The 5,853-nt window shown below is 56.9% G+C and overlaps 1 pseudogene; it reads left to right on the top strand.

The window, feature by feature from the left end:
• Positions 1–2,154: 2,154 nt before the first annotated feature.
• LOC120619847 (uncharacterized) lies at positions 2,155–2,273 on the top strand (annotated as a pseudogene).
• Positions 2,274–5,853: the final 3,580 nt, after the last annotated feature.

Below are 5,853 nucleotides of genomic sequence, written 5' to 3'. Positions count from 1 at the left end.
TCCCCTCCCGCCCCGTTTCACAAGTGGGGAGCCCAGGCCCAGAGGGGGCCGGGGCTGGGGCGGGGGCTCGGCCGAGACCCTCCCCTGGAGCAGGCCTCCCAGCCCCGGGCAACTTTGCCTTTTGTTGTAATGGGAAAGGCTTCTGCGAATTTCTTAATTCTCTTTTCGCAAAAAGACAGGTTCTGCTTTGTGCAGAAATCGTTATTCAAAAATTACAGACTCCAGTTGTTTCTATGGAAACATTTTTCACCTTATGCAAATGAAGCGAGAAGCATGAAAACAACGCCTTCCTGTTCTGCCCCCCTCCTCCCTGATTTCTCTCTGGAACCCTGAAAAGCAGCCGCTGAAAGTTTAATCCTGGGAAGTGTGGGTGCGAGGCAGCCTCTGACCCCACTAGGGTGCATCGGCTTCATGCACGAGGGGTCTTTGCCCCCCTGAGCTGAGCTGCATCTCGGAGCCCCCAGCCGGTTACCCAGAGGTCCCGCCTCACTCGCTCCCACTCTGGTCATCGGTGAGTGGTGAGTAACAAAGGTCGCTCCAGAGCGTCCCTCCTGCACTTTGAAGTGGACCCCCGCTGCCCACCACACCCCGGCGGCTTCGCCCAAACGCAGCTGACTCCCACCTCCCCACCCCCTCCCGGCTCCCTTGAGCACCTGTGCTTTCCCCACCAAACTGGCATTCTTTTGAGGGGCTTTCCCTTGGCACCCCCTTCAGCACCCAGCTCTGCCTGCGGAAGGAGACTGGGTGCTTGTGGGCTCCCGACCGTGTGGCCTGGAGCGAGTCTCATTCCCTCTCTAAGCCTCGCCTTCTCTCCGGGGGCCCCGCCTCACCCGCCTTGCAGGGCGGGGCAGCGGCACCCACCTTGCAGAGTTGAGGGGAGTGTGAAAGGAAAGCGCCATTGTCAGTACTTAGCACACAGTGGGGACACAATCCGCAGGGTCCCAGTTGCTCCTTGGGAAGGGGGTGCTCGGGGAGCACAGACTCATGAGGATGTGCTGTGTGGGGCGTGAGCTCCCCAGGGAAGCTCACTTTTCGTCACCTGAGAACGCCCCCAGCTGCTCCTGACAGCGGTGGCCACTAGGAGGCAGTGTCTCAGGGAGCAAAGGCACTGAGTTTGGAACCCAGAGACCTGGGTTCAAGTTCTGCCTCAGAGGTGCCCTCACTGCACGATCTGGACACCCAAGCCTCAGTGTCCCCGCCCATCAGGACGCCGTCACCTCCCTGCCCGCCCCACAGGGCCGTATGGGGACCCAATGACTGAAGGCCGTGGGAGGTGGGTGGGCGAGTCAGTGGCTTGGAGGGTCCAGAGGCCGGATGTGACCGCCCGATCTGGGTACGAGCCAGTCCCCCAAGGCTCTGGCTCTGGGGACCCTCGGGACACCCAGCTCTCTCGCTCTGCTGGCTTCTCCCCAAGCCCCTCTTCCGACAGGCCAGCCCAGAACCTCTCTGGCACGCGCTGGACGCCGTTCTGTGTGGTCCACGCACGTCACCCACTTAATACGTAAGTGAGCGTGATGCGTAGGTGCCATAATGCTCCTGCTCCACAGGTGAGAGGTCTGAGGCAGAGAGGCTGAGCAGCTCGCTCACGTCCCACAGCAGGCGAGGGCTGACTGGGATTCGGAGGAGGTGACCGGACACCCAGGGCCACGTGCTGGGCCACCTTGATCCTGTGTGCATTTGGGAGTCTTGTTGGTGTCACACTGGGTGGCTTAAACAGCCACAACGCATCGTCTCGCAGTCTGCCGCCTGGAAGTCCGAGGTCGAGGCGGTCGGCAGGGCTGATTCCTTCCGAGGGTTAAGAGAGAGCCTGTCTCCTTGGCCTGCAGACAACTCTCTTCCTGTCCACGTGGCGATTTCCCCTGTGCGTGTCTCCGTGTTCAGTGTCCACTTCTCATGAGGACATCAGATTAGACCCCACCCTGGTAACTTCATTTTAACTTATTACTTCTGTAAAGACTGTCACAAAATACGATCACAGGCTGAAGTGACCAGACTAGGGGCTAGGACACCAGCATATGAATCTAAGGGGGTGGCAGGGACACAATTCAACCCCAAACAGGAATTCAGAGACCATCGAAGGTACAAGACACAGAGGTTTCAGGGTGGGTGAGGATGGCGAAGAGGCCTTTTCTCTCCTCTCTGAATAAGACCCTAATCTATGGCCATGGTACCCTGAACAAGCCCGATCCCATCTGATCTCGGAAGCTAAGCAGGGTTGGGCCTGGTTAGTACTTGGATGAGAGACCACCTACAAAGACCAGGTGCTGTAGGCGTAAAAAATAAAAAATAAGGGATCGTAAGCTGACAAGGTCCTTGCAATCTGTGAGGTCAACCAAGGGTTGCCTCACCTTAAAAAATAAACAAACAAACAAACAAATAAATAAAAGAATAAGATCTTATCCCACGAAGGCAAAGCAATTAGCCTGAGAGCCTCCGTTTTCTAAGGAAGCCCCCAGAACCAGCCCCACAGGATCCCACCGAGCTGCACGAGTCCACGCATAGGAAAACGCCACAGCTCCCTGAGTGCCGCCCACTGAGCCCAGCCGACCGAGACCCCACCTCTGAGAACATTGTTTAAAGTAAGTAAACCGATAGGAAGAATGAAAAATCATAATACAGTGAACAGAACTCGGGAACGAGGGCAAAGGTGTCGCTGAGCAGACGGCCCGTTTTCAGAGCGGGCCTCACGAGACTCTCTGTGCCAATTACCACCGCGCCGCTGCTCGGCTCCGAGGCCACCCCTTCCTGCCTGCTCCTCGTGCAAGATGAGCATCTTTCCTGGGCCCACTGGCCCTGCTCAGAGCTTCGTCAGCAGAAAGCACTGGAGGACAGTGTGTGCGTGCGTGCGTGTGTGTGTGTATATGTATGTGTAATGTGTGTGTGTGTGTGTCGGGGGATAGTCCTCCACGGTCCTGGCAGGCAGCCTGGGCAGACCCCGCAGGTCGCCTCTCTGGAGTCAGCCCCTGCCACACAGCGCGTGCAGCCAAAAGCTCATCCCAGCGCCCACTCAGGCAGTTTCACAGTGGGCTGTCTCCGACGGGGCACTTCCCCATGGGTGGCTTTCCCCAGTGCCCCAGAGGGCAGATTTCCAGCAAGTTCCCTCTGGTGGTCGGCCAGCAGGGTCTGTCGGCCTGACGCCACAGTGGCCTCTTTGCTGTCCAGTGAAGTACGCCCGCCCCCCATGCGACGACGTCCAGATCTCTGTCCGGGACGAGGGGCATCCTCCTTGGGGCTCCATCTGAGCCCCAGGGCCAGTGGTTGCGCCTCGCATCTGCCACTCCTGCATTTTTTAGAGTTCTCCATACTTCTGATGAGCCGGTCCCTCGTTAATCCAACCCCGTCATAGGCGATACCTCTGCATAAGACTTTCCCTGTTCAAATGGCTGCGTTGTGTCTGTCCCCTGATCGGACCCTGGCTGATGCAAACTCGGTACCAACAGTGGTCTCAGGTGGGAGGTGGGATTTGGGGGTTGACCCTGTCATGCCTCTGGGCTCCCCACTGTCGGAAATGGGGTGTTGGTAAGTAAATCTGTCGTAGCAGTAGCTTCACGACTATCCCCTGCTGTTGACTGTGATTCAGAGGAGGCTAAACTTGACCATCATGGCAGTTGTGATGACCACAAGGCTTTGGGCGAGCTCTGGGTTCTTTTGAGCACACTTGAGAATCTACCCAGAGCAAATGGCAGGCTGGGTTCTGTTAGCTCTCAGCTCGACAGCGGGCTTCCACGCCGCTCTGAGAGAAGGTCTGCATTCTTTTAGCTGCAGGGCCGATATTGCTGAAAATCAAACACCACATTTAATTGTGCAGGTTGCTGAAATACAACAATTGAATGCACAGTCTCAATGAGTTTCTCACGAGACGGTTAAGGCATCGATTGGTCAGGGTGGGGCCCTGAAACTAGCAGAGGAGCCATCAGATCGGACCCGAAGGAGCGGTCAGCCTTGAATTACTCTGAGCCTCCCTTACCGGGCGAAGTCGCTTTCCATCTCATGTGGAAGCAACTAGCCTGCCTCTGCCTGAGAGCAGGTGAACACCCACCTGGGGCCTGAAAGGGGTGCCCGTTCTCCTCAGGACCCAGCACGGCCATCCCTGCAGCCCTCGGACAGACAGCAAGGGTCCGTTCTCCACATACGCCAGCTGGACAGGTGCATGGTTCAACCGTCAAAAGCTTAACCACCAAGAGAATTGCAAGGCTTTGCTAATATAGACGGGCAGAAACCTGGGGAACAGGTGGGAGTAGAGTCTGAGGGTATTAGACCAGGGAGGGAGGAACGCAACGTTCCATCGGGCCAAATGTGACTGGCATAGCTGCGCTCTCTAGAGAGTCTGGATTTAATGTGTTAGCTTATATAACTCTGTATTCATTATGTAACCAATTACTATAAACTTAGAGACTCAAAGTAACACCCTTTCATTATCTCGCAGTTTAGATGGATCAGTAATCTGGACGTGGTCCAGCTGGGTCCTCTGCTTCAAGGTTTCTCACAGGCTACAATCGAGGTGTCCGCCAGCATTGGGGGTCACATTGGAGGCTGGACTGGGGAAGGGTCCGCTTCTGAGCTCCCATGGTTGATGGCAGAATTCAGTTCCCCGCAGGCTGTGGGACTGAGGGCCTCAGCAATAGCTGGCTGCTGGTTGGAGGATGTCCTCATGGACCTCTCCAGTGGGGTCTCTGGCTTCATCAGAGTCTACAAGCTAAGGAGCAATAGAGAGAGTCTGGAGCAAGACAGGAATCTCAATCTTGTGTGACCTAATCACAAAAGCGACATTCTACTGGCTTTGTGATATTCTACTGCTTAGAAGTACGCCACAGGTCCTTCTCATGCTCAAGGAGAGGGAATTATCCCGAAGGGCAGGGTCCCTGAAGGACGCCCTCGAGTCTGCCCACCAGCGGCCGGAAGGGCCTCCGACGGCTCATTTGGTTGGTTGCCTGGAACTTGGACCCGATGGTGGCCAAGATGCCAGGGCGTCCACGGCATGATGCAGAGGAGGGACTGCAAAGTCTCAAGTGGGTGGGAGGGTTGGACTGGATGTAAAATGTGACACCCGCACACCCAGCCCTCAACTCTGCTCTGCCCGGAAGCCCGGAAGGCATCCGCTCGCTAAGCATGGGGACACGTGCCGGTGAGCAGAGCGTCTGCATCCTGGGACACCTCTGTGGTCACTCTGCTTTTTAAGCCAGGCATTGAGCATAGAGGATACTGCCACTGAGGTCAAGCCCTGACGGTGGTGGGTGGACAGGCGGCAAATGGACTCTTAGCTCCGGTCTGACTCACAGCAGGCCCAGCTGGTCCTTGGCCCCACGCTGTGGTGACTTCCCAGTTCTTAAATGTCTAATTGAAACAGACGTGTTTAGCGACTGTCAGGATGCCACACGGGCTCTCTGAGCCACGAGGCGAGGGCCGTCATGGGGGTGGTGCCCTTAGTGGAAGCCCCCAGAACTTCCGTTCCCCCCCCACCCCCGAGATAGTGCACCAGAAGCAGCAGGTCGTCCCCGGGAGAGCTGCAGAGAGGAATGTCACATACAGGAGCAGGGGTGGCGAGACCTGCCACACCCGCGCTTACCCAGCCGTCTGTCCCCTGCGGACGGCAGATGCAACGCTCCCACCAGCAGGCGTCACAGTGGTTTCACTGATTGGGAGATGAGATTACCACCTGGCCAGTCTGAAGCCACTGAACTAACGTGGAGGAAAACCACTCTGCTGGCTGGAGACATCGACCCTGATTGCCAAGGGGAAACTGAGCTGCTGCTACCCAATGGTGACACACAGGACTCCATCCTGGCCCCAGAGGGTTCTCCAGGGCACCTCTTAGCACCGTTACGCCCGACAGTAACGGTCGATGGGAAACTA

The sequence above is a fragment of the Pteropus medius genome, unplaced genomic scaffold, assembly GCF_902729225.1.
Source record: "Pteropus medius unplaced genomic scaffold, Ma_sr-lr_union100, whole genome shotgun sequence".
Lineage (NCBI taxonomy): Eukaryota > Metazoa > Chordata > Mammalia > Chiroptera > Pteropodidae > Pteropus > Pteropus medius.
Note: the sequence above shows the minus strand (reverse complement) of the source record. Positions and strands in the feature narration are given on the sequence as shown.